Source organism: Pygoscelis adeliae, unplaced genomic scaffold (assembly GCF_000699105.1).
Source record: "Pygoscelis adeliae isolate BGI_AS28 unplaced genomic scaffold, ASM69910v1 Scaffold103, whole genome shotgun sequence".
Taxonomy (NCBI): Eukaryota; Metazoa; Chordata; class Aves; order Sphenisciformes; family Spheniscidae; genus Pygoscelis; species Pygoscelis adeliae.
The window spans coordinates 845,205-862,415 of NW_008824723.1; the positions used below are offsets into that span (position 1 = coordinate 845,205).

General features: G+C 46.2%; 1 protein-coding gene across 1 annotated transcript in view; it reads left to right on the top strand.

The window, feature by feature from the left end:
* ZHX2 (zinc fingers and homeoboxes 2) overlaps window positions 1-2,927 on the top strand; it is a 50,785-nt gene extending 47,858 nt beyond the window's left edge. Inside the window, exon 3 of the mRNA XM_009323330.1 lies at window positions 2,308-2,927. The gene's annotated coding sequence lies outside the window, so the exon portion shown is untranslated. The remainder of the gene's footprint in view (window positions 1-2,307) is intronic.
* Window positions 2,928-17,211: the final 14,284 nt, after the last annotated feature.

Consider the following 17,211-nt stretch of genomic DNA (forward strand, 5'->3'; position numbering starts at 1 on the left):
CAGGATTCACACCAGGCTCTGAAATACCATCCCTGGACTAAGAAAAGGCTCTGTTACTAAGTCCATATCTGAAGCTTTTGGCAAAATTGGATCTATTCCACGGAGCAGGTCAGGTTTCCTGAACAGTGAGGCTGGGAGACCTCACTGTTCAGGACCTCACTGTCCTTGTAGGGTACTGGGGCCTTCAAGGTGTTGAGTGGCTGCTGTAGGGTGCACTAAAGCCATCACTGAAAATGCTCCAGATGCTGCTTAATGAAGCCTCTTGTAACAAGGCCTAACTGCTCTACCAAGAGAGAGCTTAAGCTCCCTTTCCATCAACAGAGATATTCCTGCCTTCCAACAGCACGGGTCAAAATTAGGTCTGTTGTCCCCATTTGTGCAAGCCTGAGAAACAGAAACTAGTCCTAAATTAAATACAGCAAATTGCAGCTCAGACATGAGAGTGGGACTAGAGCGTGCCAGAGTGGTTGGCAGCTACCGCTGGCTTTCTTCACAGCATTGTCTCCCCGTGGGGTTTTCCCAACATAAGTATTTCCTCAGGCCAGAGTTTTTGTTTTTTTTCTCAGAAGCATACTTTTCCCCCCCACACACACCTTCTCCACCTTTAACTTTCTTTTTTAGAGTTGTCTCATGACCTCCATTTTAAGCCCAAACCCTGCAGGATTAGGCACCAAAGTCCATGGCTTACGGTGGGAGCGAGGGAGGTGGACACCCCAGAAGATGCGTGCCCTGGCTCTTGATGGCTGTGACCACTGCTCTGTGGAGATGTGCCAGAGGAAAACCATGTCTGGGAGTTGCACACCAGAAAAAAAAAAAAAAGAGTCCAAAGGAAGTCACTCTTTGCTTCTGCTGTATGCATCATACTGGGCATCAGGGGTGGTCTGGGTCCTCTTGGTGTCTCCAACCCCTTTTGCACCACTGCGGGAGCCAAGATCGCTCAGTTACTGGTGGCACAGTGCATTCCTCGGTGTCCAAAACTGGTAGAAACGAACAGCGCTGGGGTTTCCCTCCCTTTCCGTCCACGTTCTCATTTTTCTTGTGGTTTAGGGTTTCATCCATAAAGCTAGCTATAGTGCCCGTTACTGGTATTGGGTTCCAAGGTGCCATCCTGAAGTCAGTGTGGGATTGACCAGTGGTTTTTGCAGAACTCGGGTCACCCTAAAGCATTTCAGGGAGTGAGGCCGAAGTTCGGAGGACTTGCCATTTCCCCTGAAAGCAGTGAGGCGTGTTGGAGATCCAAGCTGTAACACAATGAAGGACTTCAGAGGGGGAAGCAAAACCCAACGCAACAATTAAAATTTTCCAGTGAGTTAGGAGGAGCAGGGGGCTGTTTGAGGAAAGGTCGCAGGATGAGGAGGGCTTTGCCTTTGGTGTTGGTGCAAGCCTGTGCCCTTTTACTGGGCTCGACCACATTGCTTTCTGCATTGCAGGTGCCAGACAGAGCTCACCGCTTTTATGGGAAGTAACAGACCTGGTAGCAACGTTCAGAAAAGGTGTGAGGGTTAGCTCAGGTTTCAATAAGCGCTGCTGCAGGATGGGTGAGGAGGATGGTGCAGAAAAGCCGCCTCGTGCTGCTGCGTGCAGCTGCAGCCTGAGTGGGTGCTTGCACTTCTTGCACGTTTACACCTCAATGGAGAAAAACATGCTGAACATTATCCCTGTCATAGAGCCCTTGCTCTGTGCTGGCAACTGAGGATATGTGTAGGCGGGTGAGCATTTGAAGGCTGTTTTTTTGGGGGTTATTTTTTAATCTCTGGTTCATGGTGCGGCCTTTATGTAGGTGCAGGAGTCATAGCAGAGCCAGGGAGCTGCTCTGCAGAGCACAGGCACATGTAATTTTTTCCATTGTCTTGCAGTTTGTATAATTATTTTCTAAAATCGTGCAAAAAAAGTATTTAATGAGAGGATTTACTGGGGAAGAAAGACCTGAGGTCTTCTTGCCTTTAGCTTCATCTGTCCTGTGGTCGCAAAGTGGCTGCCCCCAACCCATGCGCACATCATTTTTGAGCCAACGTGAGGATCTGCCCGAGGTGTATAGTAGTGAGGGATCAGCAGAGTCAAGGCTGGGCTGTATGTCCCTCTTAGAAATCTATAGGGGGTTATTAGCTGGGTGTTATATACAACAAAAATCCAGCACCCTACCACAGCATCAGGCTGTGATAGGGATAGGCTTCAGGGTACAGTTAATACAAAATATAGTGCTACCACGTGTGCAGGGATGTAAACTGGATGCTGTGTTAGTTGACAGCTCAAATAGTTGTTCATAGTGCCTTCAAAAATAATATGCTGCTTTTATAATTTTTGCAGGGGTACTCCTCAGCTGCACTGTCCTGACGTTGAAGGGGAAATGCTGTCTGAAAATAGAAGAAAACTCTATTTTCCTGCCTGGGGTGAGATAGCGTGTTGCAACTCCAAGTCTCAAACCACACTTGCGGAGGCACAGCAAGAAATACTCTTGTGGAGCATCATCATGGGATCGTTTATAGTGCCAAAGTCCTACTACTGCATTAAAAAAGAAAAGAAAGAAAGATAAAAGGGTCCTTGTACATAGGTTTCTCCTTAGCTTCTCTCCCACCCACTTTCCTGCCCAGCCTCTTCCTCTACTGGAACAGATTTGTACAACGTGGAAATTTTGTTAACTTTTTAATAGGTGCAAGTTATTCTTGCATATAATGCCATTGCAAAATTTGGGGGTTGGTTTGGGGGAGGGAAGTGTCTCTTGTGGGGGAGGGAGAGGGGAATTTTTTCTGAAGCATTTTTAAGACAGATTTGCAATCTTTTGGAGTCTCGTTGGTGCGGATCAACATCTGAGCCCAGATCCCTACCCCGGTTTACATTTCAGCCCACTTAAATGCGTTACGGGCTCGTTCTGGAGTGGTTGGGGTTTGTTTTTTTCTTGTTGTTTTGACTTTTTTGTTTTGTTTTATGGCCACCTGCTACTGGTTGAAGTATTTAAATATCAGCTTTTCCATGCTCCTACGTGGCAAGTCTTCTCCAGCTCCTGTACTTTACTTTTCACAAGCCAGCCCTGACCGTGGGTCTCTGAAGATTTGGCTAGAATGCCTTTTTTGTTTGTGTTTGGTTTTGTGTTTTTTTTTTTTTTTTTGGGGGGGGGGGGGAGCACTTTTTGTTTAAACATGCAGTACAACCCCCAGAGGGGTTGGAGCGAGGAAATTAAGATGCTTCATAATCCGAACTTGTTTGTGTTTCTTCAGCTGGTACAATGATGGACACCATAACCAAGTCTGCCCTCCAGCTTTAGATGTTGTAGCGCACAACAGAAATTTCTGATTAATCCTTGCCACTAAATTTTTAGATCAATCCTAGGTTCCTGAGTGCACTTTTTTTCAAATACTGCTAATTTGGATTTGTGTGGGGGTGTCTGTCTGTGCACGTGTGAGGAGGAGGAGGGAGAGCGGGAGCGTGGGTGTGTAGGCGAGCGGGTGCTGGAACCGTCCGGTGCGTTCCTCTGACGAGCTGGGTTTGGAAAACTTACCCACCTTTCAGTACGCTGCACAAATACAATGCTAGGGAGTTTGAATAAATCCAACTTTTCTAACTTGTTGCTCATTTGTTGTAACTCAATAAAACAAAGGCTAAACATTTTGGTAACCTTTTTCTGGTCTCTTTTTTTTTTTCCTTTTTATTTTATTCCATTTAAAACCCAGACTTGGCCCCCACCAGCTCTCCTTGGTGCACAAGAGCTCAGTGTCTTTAGAGCCGCGATTAGGGTTTTAACTGGGTTTGCAGTAATCAGCTTGGCAAACACTAACCAGATTAAAATGAACTTGGTGAACTACTGATGTTTATTTCCCTGGTGTTAGACAGCTGTTCCCCACGCCAGGGGGTTGGATAGCATCTGGGAATGGGGATTTGGGGGTGCCTTTATTTTGGTTGCAATCACAACCTGAATGAATGAATGAATGAAACCATCCCCATGACTCACCCATATGGAATTATCTTTATTAATCACCAGCACAGCATTTAAGTGTCGAGGGAGGCTTGCAGTGGGCGGTGGTGAGTGCTCGGCAACTTTCCTTATGATAAAGTTGTCTGGTTCATCGCCAAAAAGAAGTAACTGGATGGGGCAGCGCTTGCGCCCTGTGCGTTTGCACGACACGGGCCAACGGTAAGAGGTGGGGAAGCCACCTCGGCTCCTCCACAGGCAAAGGCAGCCTGGCAGTGAGTATACATGTGTCCCATCACACGTGGCACTGTGCGTCGTACTCCTGTGTGCGTGGAGGCAGATGCCCGCGCAGTCACATCTGTACCCCCTGCACAGGTTGTCAGATGGATGGATGCAAGCATCAGGTGGCCAAAAAGAAAATGCCTCTGAGGACGCTCCTCCAGGACTCCAATGTTGTAACTGAAACTAATTGCCACTCCTGCCTGCTTTGCTTACATGAAAGGATGCTAACATTTTAATTGCCCTTGTGCACAGTTTTTAACAGCCACTTGGCGGCTTAATATTCCTGTTTGCATCTCTCCTGTCTGATGTGTGTACGTCTGTGTGTCTGGAGCCCTGACCTACTTTGCTTAACCAGCAGCGCTCCCAGGGAGCGCAGCAGGAGGTGTAGGAAGAACAAGACCCACCTGGGTTTTTCTGTATTTGTACAGCCCCAGACACGGCGGGATTAGGGGCCAGGACTGGGGCTCTTTAAGATCTCTGCAATTCAAATAAAACAATAGCACCAGTCCCAGAGTCTGTCATCGCACAGATAATAAAGCTGAAGCTCTCCCACGGCAAACAAATGGGCTTGCAAAAGACTGGCACGGCCTTTGCCGGCATCGGCAGAACAGCAGCCAGGTAGGTTTGTGCAGGCAGCTTGTGGTGTGATGCCAAACCTTCAGACACCAGGTTTCATTGGGGAAAGCCGATCCAGCGGCCCCTTTTTTTTTTTAGCTTAAAGCAACCCAGGTCCCCACAAAGATTGCTTCAGTGTGACTGCCGGAACGGGTTCACAAACTGGGCATTGCAAGCAGTCTTTGTTTTTAATTAATACTGCCGCAGTGACTGCATTTCTAGGAGAGTCCAAGCAGCGAGGCACAATCAGGACATTGTTTGTACACAGCGGCCATTAGGGACGGCCTTGGCCACGGGGGTTTCGTTGCACATGAATGAAAATAGGTTGCTGACACTGAGTTTCCTCTTGCACAGCTGTGCCTCCCCAGTGGAGGAGCCTGGCGTTTGCCCCGCAGTGCATGGCTGAGAGCGGGGCCCTGCGCCCAGCGAAGCCCCGCAGTGAGGGGATGGCTCGGGACAGCCTTTCCTGGGCAGGGTCCCCCAGGACCAGCAGTCCCTGGTGCTCGGATTTTGATTGACATCTTCCACAATGTGTTTTAACGTAAGTAAGTCCCTTGAAATGTTCTAATCATTTGAAATCTAGTTAACACAAAAACACACACACACAACCCAGATTTTTGCACTTGTGCAACACTTTTCTTTTAATGTGGCTTGTAGAAAAATCCATCACTTGGAAGCCAGGAATGACTTGAATTAGGTAGCCGCTACTTTCTTAATTTAGTCTGCTTGTACACTGACAAAAGGATGGGTTTTCATTATACACACACACACACTACTTCTTCTGCGTGGTCCATAAGATGCTGCGAAGGGTGCTGCTCAGTAAATGAGCTGCCATTAGCTCCTTACTGCTGTCAGAGATCTGGGGACTCCAAGCATGTAATAACACAGGTACAATTTAGGACAGGTGTCGTGGTTGGTTGTCGGTTGCCCAGCCGGCAACTAAGCCCCACACAACCGCTCGCTCACTCCCCCCACAGTGGGATGGGGGAGGGAATCAGGAGAGTAAAAGTGAGAAAACTGGTGGGTTGACATAAAGACGGTTTAACAGGTAAAGCAGAAGCCGTGCACGCAAGCCAAGCAAAAACAAGGAATTCATTCACTCCTTCCCATGGGCAGGCAGGGGGTCTCAGCCATCTCCAGGAAAGCAGGGCTCCATCACGCGTAACGGTTACTTGGGAAGACAAACGCCATCACTCCAAACATCCCCCCCTTCCTCCTTCTTCCCCCAGCTTTATGTACTGAGCATGATGTCACATGATATGGAATATCCCTTTGGTCAGCTGGGGTCAGCTGTCCCGGCTGTGTCCCCTCCCAACTTCTTGTGCACCCCCAGCCTGCTCGCTGGTGGGGTGGTGTGAGAAGCAGAAAAGGCCTTGACTCTGTGTCAGCACTGCTCAGCAGTAACTAAAACATCCCGCTATTATCAATGCTGTTTTCAGCACAGATCCAAAACATAGCCCCATACCAGCTACCATGAAGAAAATTAACTCTATCCCAGCCAAAACCAGCACAACAGGTCAGACAGAAGCTTTATTAACTGTGGTCATGGTGAGAGAGCACTTGGACAACATAAAATAAAAGAGCATCACATAATGGTTTGGGTTGGAAGGAACCTTCAAAGATCATCTAGTCCCAACTCCCCTGCCATGGGCAGGGACATCTTGCACTAGATCAGGTTGCTCAAAACCCCATCCAACCTGGCCTTGGAAGTTTTGGGGCAGAAACTTCAGCATATATGAACCTCTCTACAGCCTAAATTATTAATTTTTCACAAATCCTTTTTTTTTTTTAAGAAAAAAAAGCTCTTCACTTTTTGACCACATCGCTGCAGTGGCGCCATTTCTAACCTCAAATCTCCAGTGTTGACCCCTGGAAATTTCATTAATGCATTGCTTTGAAAGTCAGCCAGCAAGTGGTGCAGGGAGCCTGCACCTGCAGGGTGAAGCCCAGCAGTTGCAGAGATCACTCTCAGAAGAAGGGGTGTCCCAGCACAATGTGGACCACCACGGGCTGGGGGGGAAGTGCTGGGTTATGCAAGAAATCTGAGTAAATATGACCATAATGATACTTATGTGGTGATAGCTTAAAATCTAGAGAAATAAACACATAAAACAGCAACCAAGCTAAGTAATATTCATGCATTATATTCACCATTAGCAGAAATCTAATCACTGAAACTTTCCCTATCATCTTCTTGTAGCCCTCAGATATTGTTAGGTAGCAAAAAGACACATCTTATTAGCTTACAGAAGGGGGAAAAAGAATTAATTTTGAAGACACGTAAGGCAACATTGTAGGAAGTCCATTTGCATCCTGATAGCAAGGAAAGAGCACACCAGTGATGGAAAGGAACGTTTTTTAAGCATCTCCTGAAGAAAAAGAGAGATGTGAGACTGTTTAGATCAGTGAGACGGAGGACTTTGGTACTCATTTGGGCAGTAACTAATCGAAAGCTGTTATGAATGGGGCCTGTGGCTCTTGAGCATAATTCTGCAAGTATTCATAGGACAGCAGGAAAAGGGAATGTATCAAGAGTAAGAGAATGTGAAATACGCACCGAAGGAATGAAAAAACAGCATGAAAACCAAGGCAGGGCTTCTCGGGTGTTGCACAGTTGAACCATATCCCAATCAGATTATTGCAAGCTCTAGCGAGGATGGAGGTAAGAGCTGAGTGACCGGGTAATTGTCAGATCTAATCACACAGCACACATCTTGAGCACAGTAAGAAAAAGCAGGGTTTTTTCCATTGTTTTGTTATTTCCATCAGACCTGATGCTCCAAAATGAGAATTGTAATATAATTAGAACTACCATAATTTAAGTGTACTGCGAAAACCACACAGCCAGCAAATTGGCTTGGGCACAGTAAAAGTGGGACATCTATGAAGCTTCTTCAATACACAAACTCATCCTCTCCTTGCCCAGTGCAATATACCATGTAAAATTTAGAATGCAGCAATCTCAATCTAAAAAATCATTGGTTTTGCAACACATCTGTGAGATAGTTAAAGGAATAATACCATTAACCCAAGTTTATGGACAGAGAAACTGAGATACCTATCTAGTTACTCACAAGACTGCAGAATAAATGTGCTAAAGGCAAGAGCTGGAGTTCAGCTTGGCCTTGTCTTCCAGCAAGGAAGCTTCATTCTATATTTGTATCAAATCATTGCCATTTTGTTGGCATTTCTTATTCTTTCACCCAAAGCCTTTCCCTTTCCAAGAGGCAAAGACACAAGGGCAGAAATGAGTCAGCCAGGACTGGGCGCGCCTCAGGGACCCGCGTCCTGCACGATCCTGCCGGGACATCCCTCTTCCCCGGCGCAGCTCTCCGGCGCAGCTTTCACCTTCCTCCCTTAATTCCCTTCACCTTTAAGTCTCTCCCCAAACATCTTCCCTCTGTCTCCTATTTCCAGCAACCCTCGTCATTTTGGGGGCCCCCACGGGAGGTGCCAGGTGCTCCCCCCAGCATGGCTGGCATTTCTGGCCCCCACTGCAGCTGCTCTTTTATTCCCACGGAGGGGGAATTTCTCCTCCCTTTAAAGCAGGAGCTCACGGCGTGCCCCGGGGTGCTTTATAACACATTAGCATGCATGTGATTAAATCCGTCTTGGTATTAAGCGCATCACTATCTTCTCAGCTTGAGAGCAATGGAGCCGTTCAGCCCCTTTGGCCTCTCTGAACTGCTCACGCGAAATCACTAATACCAAAAGGGATTTTGCCACACGGTGGTATTTAACATATATCTGTACCTAAGTGTTCGAATCTGACATATTTTGCTTTTTTGTCGTCCCATAACCCCGGCAGTCCCTCTCATCTCAGCGCTGGGGCCGTCAGCTAATGCTGATGAACACTGATGCAGTTCTCTGGTGAGGTGGAATTACTTGACTTTGCCTCCTGCCTCGATACGCTCCCAAGACACTCATTAAACAGCAGCATCATGTCTTATCACCCGACTGTTAAACCTCTTCATAAAGGGATCTTTCCCAGCGCCTATTCATTGTAGCCGGAGTTTCACATAAATTCAGGCTTATTTGGCTGCTCTCTGATGGTCTGTTGCCTACAGCTCTGCTCCAGGTTCTCCCAAGGGACTTTCGAACATTTACCTTCACTTGGGTTGGCCATAGCTTCAATCATTAAGCCCCATCAGCTGCTGCCTCACCTGAAGGACCATGTTCCCCCCACGCTCTCCCCCAAAACTGCCTCCAGGTGAGGGGACGATGCTGAGCAGGGAAGCTGGCCCTGAAAACCCAGGGAGGCTCCCTGCAACCAGGAAATCAGCACTAAATTTGATCGACTGATGTTGGTATTACTTGTGACACATTTGGAGACAAAGAGGTAGGGACTGCCCACGCTAAGAGCAAGGGACACACCTGGAGCAGCTGCGACAGAAAGAGGATGCCAGTGGGTTTGGCACCGTTAGCCCCATTATTCAGAGGGAGAGCAGAAGTACCCCAGACTGGGAAGCACAGCTCCAAACCTGTTCTCCAGCCATCACCAGGCTTCAACCACAGCTGGGCAAACAGCGGGCAGAGAGCACCCAGGTCAGGGTGGGGGGTCCGTGGGTTTGACCCGCTCTCCATGATGCCGACAGAGCCCAGGTGAAGAGCCCAGAGCCAGGAGCACAAGCCAAGCCCTATCCCTGCGTCTGAAGGGTGGCATGCTCTAAGGCTCCCTATTAGGGATTTAAACAAAAGGAATTATAATCTTTTTTTTTTTTCTTTTTAATGCCAGCATTTGAATGTGGGGGGATGGAAATTTTAACATGAAGCCACACGCTGAAGGTCATGGAAAGGCAAGGCAGACATTGTCTTCAGTAATATTAAAAGGAAGACCAACCCTGCTGTGTCAGAGCAAAAAAATGAATACTTCTTTTGATTGGAAAGAAAGTTTCTCCATGCCCGGTTGCAGTGCAGCATTGCACAACAGAGACTGCTGCGGCTGGGAGCAAGGAGAATTAATTACTTTGCTTTTTGAAGCATGGGCTGCTCTGCTCTGCTGTGCCAGCTTCAAGAACGATAAGCGCTCACCCAAAGAGCACGGTTTTGTCCTCCAGCACGGGAGTTTTGCTCGTCTAAATCATAGGAGGCCGCTGAGTTTTTGTTTTGTTTTCTTCATACTTGGCCTACGCTTGAACCTGGGCAGCACCACTCTCTTTTCGGACTCACAGACAGCAATTTTATGCCATCTGAGGGAAGGACACTGGACCGAGCACCAGTGCTGGCCACAAAGCACCGCGGTGTAATTGCGTTAAGCACCGTCCCGGAGTGCAGGCTACCATCACCGCAGCACATTACAGCCCCGCGGCACAGACAGGGGTTTGCCAAACACAAGTTTTTCTCCAAACCACCTCCTTGCTGGGGATTTTGCTTTCAAGGGCATTTCAGCATCTAAACAAAGATGCAGTACGCCTCTCCCTGAGCGAGCAGGCGGTGGGGTGGTGGCACTGAAGGATGTTTTCAGCGCTTTGTCCTCAGCTGGGCAGCAGCAAGTCATGCCACAGAACGGGCTTATTGATGATGTGTTTGGCTTTTCAGGGGGTTGAATTGTTTTCTTGAGTCTCTTACCCTCCCCCCCCTTATTCATTTAGAAGGAGATTTATTTTTTTATACATATATATATACAAGAGACTTGGGAACTGAAGTCATACAGGTTGCTGAAGCTTTCCTCCTCTGCTCACAGATAACTTCCAGGTGGCCCTTGGCAGGAGAGAAATGGTTTCACTCAGTAAAAGCACCACCCACCAATTCAGGATAGCTGCAGATGCTGCTGCGCTGACCTTCAACAAGCAAAATCACATGGCATTTAAATTTTTACCATAGTACTGACACCCCTTCTGACAAAGAGCAATTCCCACCTCTCCCAGAGCCACTGTTTGTGGCCATCTGCAGCCTCAGCCTGCCAGAGTCGTAACTCCTAGCTCTCCTCCTAATCCTGACTTTTTGGCAAAAGCTTCTGATTTACCTAAACAATTGCAAAAAACCTGAAGGACACAGGCATGGGACAGTTCTTATATGAACAGCTCCTGCTGGCCTGCTGTTAACAGGCTCTTTCAGCAATACTTAGCGAGCTTCATCCCAGTTCCCTGATGGTAGAGCCAAAAATCAATGTCTCCTCAGCATCCCGCACACTGAAGTTCTTAATTCATCATCACAGCATTAATTTTTTTTAAATGTAACAAGCATAAGATTAAATACAAGAGCTACTCGGAGCTTATCAGGCTTTTACCATCCATTTCTTGATGCGAGCTAGAACTGCCCTACTTCCCATGCCTTGCGTAACTGATTTTAATTTGCTACTCCTGAACCACAGCCACCAGTACCTAAGCAAGCCAAGGAACAAACTCACAGACAAGAAAGATCAGCACTCCTTTGGAATGATGTTCTTCCTGAATTATCACGTGCAGATAGCAATTTCTTAATTGACACTTACGCTTGTTCAACACTAGATCAATGCTTCAAACATGACCCAGACTACCAGCTTCTTAAAACCATCACCATTCAGGTTGCAAGACAGATGTGCAGAGGTGGGGGAAAAAAAATTATGCCCACATCCTATCTGTTGCTGCTATTATTCAGAAAGAGGGCTTGCAGATCCAGGGCACCAATATACTTCTTTCTTCCAACCTTCTCCCCTCCTGTCCTTGTGTTCCCCAGTTCTTTACTGGGGTTGCAGTACCAGTCAGTAGCTGTTTTCTGGCAAACATGTAGCAAAGCTGAAGCCTGACACATAATGGCATAGTCAGAAATAAATGCAAGTTCACACAATTGCCCTCATTTTGGGCAACATACAGTCTACCATTGCCCCATGCCCAGCAGGGAACATCTAAGAGTAAGTAAGCTTACCTTTTAGCATCTACTTTAGCATAGCTTGCAATTTTATGATACTCCTCTGAAAGGGAAAATATTAAAGCTTTATAGACCAGATAGTGAGAGAATTGGGAATGCTGGCCCTACTGATGAATTCAGCTTGGGTCAAAAAAATAGCAGCGATACAGCAAGGTACATATCCAGCGTGAGTGATCTTGGCGGTGGCAGTAATGCCAAGTTAAAGATCACCAAGTATAAAGGAGATGCCATGTGCTGTCCTGCCCCTCGCTCTGGCTGGAGGGAGACGCGCAGCCCTGCCCCACTGCTCCAGCCCCTGCTGAGAGGCTCTTCCAGGGCAGGCTGCTCCTCCCGAGCTCCTCTGCTGCCTGGCCCCTCGCGTTCCACCCAAGCCCCCACAGAGAGTGGGCAGGAACAAGCCCATCTCCACACATTAAAAACAAAGCAACCCACATGAGTGGGATTTAATTCCCTCTGGCCTTTCAGCTATGGAGGCATCAAGGCTAAACTATTCTTAGATAGCCTTCCCCAGGGTCAGGGTACTGCCTTCATGGTCACAGAGGTACAACCGCTTTCCTGCTATTCTTTTCCCTTGATTCCACCTGTTCTCCCTCCCATCCAGTAACATGCCCACGCATCCTATTGGGGTGGTTTTTTCTTTGAACAGTGCAGCCGGGGGTCATGATTAATCAGAGTTTTCCATACTCCATTTCCCTGCTCATTGTCCCATGCTACTTGTTGAGAACCTTATCTTTATTAGCTGGTCTTATCACGACTCGATTACACATTAACAGAAGCTCTCCTTACTCAGCAGGATTTCCTCAGGATTGCATTGCTTTCGGCTTCAGAGAGCAGCTCTGTGGAGCGAGCCACTCCAGTAGAGCCAGCCTAGGAAGTTACTGATCTCATTTAAGATGCACGAGGGGACACAGAAAGCTGTAGGATGACTTTGAGGAACTGGCAGGAGCAGATTTAGAGGACAAAGCATTTCTATAGGGGAGCAAACGCATTAGCTTATGTTGTTTGTATTGGCATTAAATTATACAGTAATTATTTGGTGCCGGTGAGCTGTGCTCTAATAGCAGCTACAGAGCTATCTGAGATCCTTCAGCAGAAGATTGCATCCAGCTAAAATGTCCCCCTATCCACTTAGCTACTCAACCAAATAATACAGCTGTAGGGCCTATTGTTATCTGTCTGCTTTCAAGAAATTAGACTGATACACTTCTTAGAGATTTACTAGACCTTCAAGTGCAATATCACCACACCATGTATACCTCTGATAGAGGATTTTTCTCCTTCAGTGCTACCATCACCTTGCCCAGGAAGGTTAAATGGCATCAATTTGTGTCAATTGCTTTTGCTTTTTCTTCTTTTCTTAAAAAATACGTTACACAGAAGAATTCATTATTTGAAAAGGACAGAGTGATGGGTGCAAGAGAGGGGAAAACACATTGTTAGAGATGACAAAAGCTGTTTCTTAACAGGTGGCTCTGTGAACCCCAAAAATCCATCTCTTGCGAAGGCAACTGACCACCCAAGGACTCCTCAGCCTGGTGAGACCTCCCAGTGCCAGACAGTCCAGGTGAGAAGCAGAGCTCACCATTTGGTTAATGATAGCTTCCCCTCCGCTTGGGAAGGGTGGTATGTCTGCAATGACATGCCATTGCCATGGCCCTTCACACTCCTCTCTGCTCCCAAAACAGCCTACGTACGTCTTCATGAGGTGGCTCTGAGGAACGGAAACAAGGAGAAGGTTTGGAGAATTCATTACACACTCAGTTAACACAGCTAGAAAAAAAAGGGGTAAGACTGAAAGCACAAAAGCTCTTCTTCTGAAATAGCAGCAGCAGGCTCCAAAAGCACGTATGGCATTTGAGGACAATTACTCTGAGTTTAACTAGTTACCTTCATCAGACCATCTGAGAGAACAAGTAGCTGATATCTGGAAAACAGATGGATGTAAGCAAGGGAAGAGGTATTAAACTGGTTATCACCTATGGGGGAGGGGGAGGGAAAAAAAAAAAGAGATTGGTAATTTACTGCCTGCATGACAGCCAACAGAAGAGGAAAGAAAAGATTATGAATTGCTATAAAACCAATACTGCTACTGGACGCATGATTTTAAGAATCAAGACTCAACTTCTGAAAACGGTTTGAAGCTCTTCTTTATATACGATGGCTGTCACGGCAGGCAATGGATGAAGAGTCCCTGTTACAGCCTGCTCAGCCTTTCTAAAGTGATGAGGATTTACATTTTGCAGGTGCATCTGATGAGTCCTTTAAGTCTTCCCTGCCTCTGCAGAACACAGGCAGCAGGTGCAGGTACGATGCAGTAGAGCTGAGAATATCCCTCTTCTTCCTCCTGTGCTATTGTGAAACATTAAATTATGACCTAATTCTTCGAGTGCAGCTTCAGATCAAAAAGAGGGAAGGGAGATTTAAATGAAACAACACTGCTCTAACTAAAATATGCAGGAAAACTAAAAATTGAATTGTACCTACCCCAATGAAGGCAGCAGACATGCTAGGAAGCTTTCACCAGGAATGCAGAAACTCTCCGCCCAGAAGCTATAGGTTCTTAAAGCTTTCAAGGTATTTCATGCTCACAGAGCAAAGGAGACAGAAACCTGTTGACAATGATCCAAGTTAGGCCTTTTTCCAACATGCAAGTCCTGTCTCAGGCAAGAATCACAAACACCAGGTTTTTTACTTATTGCAGTGAAAAGCCACCACCACAACACTTCTGGAAACGAAGGCTGCAGAAGCATTTTGCCCCAATCAAAAGAGTAGGTTCTGATTTCAGCTTTTAAGGGTTGATTTGAGCTCTAAAAGCAAACAGAAAACCCATCATATCTTCTAACCTAACTGAAAAGTCATTTTAGAAATAAAAACCTGAAGCATTTCATCCTCATCAGAATCATCCAAATGAAATATCTTATTGCAAAAACAGCCCCCCACCACACACAGAGTTTCTTTCCGATACTATTCCAGTGAAACCAGCACATGCAAGCCTGCTCTCCAGCCAGGAGCCTTCCCTCCACACACACCAAGGTTTTGCCCCTTTATTTTCAGATTAGGAGCTACCTTCGCCTCTACAGCCTTCAGGAACAGCAGTTTATATCCCAAGAGACTTCCCTGAAACTCCCTGGGAAAGGCTGTACCCAAGAGGTACCAAACCAGGGCCTCCTCAAAACGATTCGGCCACGTCTTCATCCTTGTCTGTCCTATTCCCTTCTGGGTTGTGCAACCCTCCCAGCTCAACACAGCCGACTAAGGAAAGTCAAATAGAGAAAGTTGACTGTCAGGTCATGCCTGACACTATTGTCCTTCCTCTTAACTCAGTTCTCACAGATTTTTTTTCTTTTTATTTAGGTGTGCTGGTCTCCTTGGGGAGCCCCTGCCCCTGGCTACATGCACCTTGGACTACTAAAGCCAAACCAGATGTTGATACAGCTAGAGGAGTACATCCATCCCTGTGAACAAGTGCGGACTGCACTTAGGTTTGAATATTGCTAAGACGGAGCTGTAGAATAGAAAAAATGTAAATATTGCTGTACTGCATGATCCGGAGCCCTTCTAATTTCAGCAAAAAGTTTGAACTCTTGCAAAATTCTTGCTCTCCTGCTCATAGAGCCTGTCCAGGATCTTCTAAGAATATCAATTCCTGCAAGATTTAATCTGTTTTCTGAATTTATACAACACAAGGACTGAAAGAACAATAAAAGCCCTTTATGCCATCAGTTGCATAACACTTTGGGATGTTTGAGCTTCTTGATGCTGCCCCAGAATCTTTGCTGTACTTTTTCAGCATTAATTGGATTTTTATCTGAAATTACATACCTTGGGGAAGAAGGGCGAGACAGAACAGAGAACAGGACAAGACTAACTTTCCTACTCTATTATACACTAAAAAACCCAAACCCTCTAGCATCTGGGCTTTGAATCAGCTTTTAAGAAAATTAATCTGTACGTAAAAGCTCCTAAGTGAAAATACTAAAACATTAACATCAGTTACAGTTAACTCCTTAGCCTGAGCCCCTAAAACAAACAAGGCCAATGCCCAAGGCACACACATTGCCATTTTCTTTTTGCAATTGCTTAAATTCGTAACAGCAACAAGCACAGGCAGTTCAGAGTGAACAAACAACTGTTTAAAAAGACAGGTAAAGCAGTGTTACAGGCACGTGCACAAGGCTTCCTTCTAGCGAAAGGCTTATTCCGCTGAGTCCAGTTGCGGGTACAAATACTAAACAGTGTCTCATCTTGCCCCTCCACCCGCTGTGGGGTTAAGGATTCAGTAGATGAGGACAGAGACAGGCGTTGCTTTTCTTTGCAGCCTGAGCGCCACTTCTGAGCCCATGTTGGGGAAAAAGCACTTTGAAAAACATTCTTTCATCAGACAATGAACACAATCCTTCTTCCCATTCTCAAGTCCAGTTAAAAATCAATTTCTCAGCATCTTTAGATCCTTTCCTGACTGATGTAAAATATTTTTTATACCAAAAATCGGTACCTTAGGCTTCTCTACCTCGTACATCCACCAACACCATACACATATTGTATCTTCATTAAAAAAAAAAAAAAAGCAATGACATAACCTGAGTTAGAACATAGAACATCTCAAGTTGGAAGGGACCCATAAGGATCATTGAGTCCAACTCCCTGTTCCTTGCAGGACTACCTAAAACTAAACCACATGACTAAGAGTGTCATAGTAGAGCATGTGAGGGTGTTTTGATTTTAAAACAGGCTGAGGGGTCTGTTAGGGTTAACTACGGCTGACCAATGCTCTAACTTGAAAGCAAAGGGAAACATTACTGCAAAGAAACTTTCTACATTTAACTAGCTATTGCAAGGTGACCTAAACTCTGTGGTGTGAAGAGACTTACCAGGCGGCTTGGCAAGCCCAAGGGTTGGTGCAGGCAAGTGTCCTCATACCTCCAGTTACAATGACAAGTCAATGAAGCCATTAATACAGGGATTTACCCGCTGCCCTTTAATCCATGGCCAGTCCAGGGACTAAATACACACATTTCTTTTAAGAAATAAATGTAAACATTCAGATGCAAGAAGAATGCTTGTGGCGGTTTTGTTTTTAAATGCTGCCTCCAGTTGCCATGATCTTCATTATGGGAGACCTATGGCTGATGGTTAGCAGTCCAGAGAAACTTGGCCTTAAGAGCCGATTTGAGCTCTAATGGCATTTTACAAGGGCTTTGTCCTCTGGAGGGAAAAACCAAAACAAAAAACCAAACCACCTCCAAGCACCAGAATTAAGGTTTCATCATCACTTTTTTCCCCTAACATCAACAAGATTCTGCAGAGGCCTTGCCAACATCCCACAGTTACAGCTCCTTTTAAGCAACTTTTGCAACAGTTCCCCACAACATCCTTCTCTCTAAACTAGAGAGGTATGGATTTGATGGGTGGACTGTCCAGTGGGTGAGGAATTGGTTAGATGGTCGCATCCAGAGGGTAGTGGTCAACGGCTCAATGTCCAGATGGAGACTGGTGATGAGTGGCATCCCACAGGGGTCCGTATTGGGACCGGTACTGTTTAATGTCTTCATCAATGA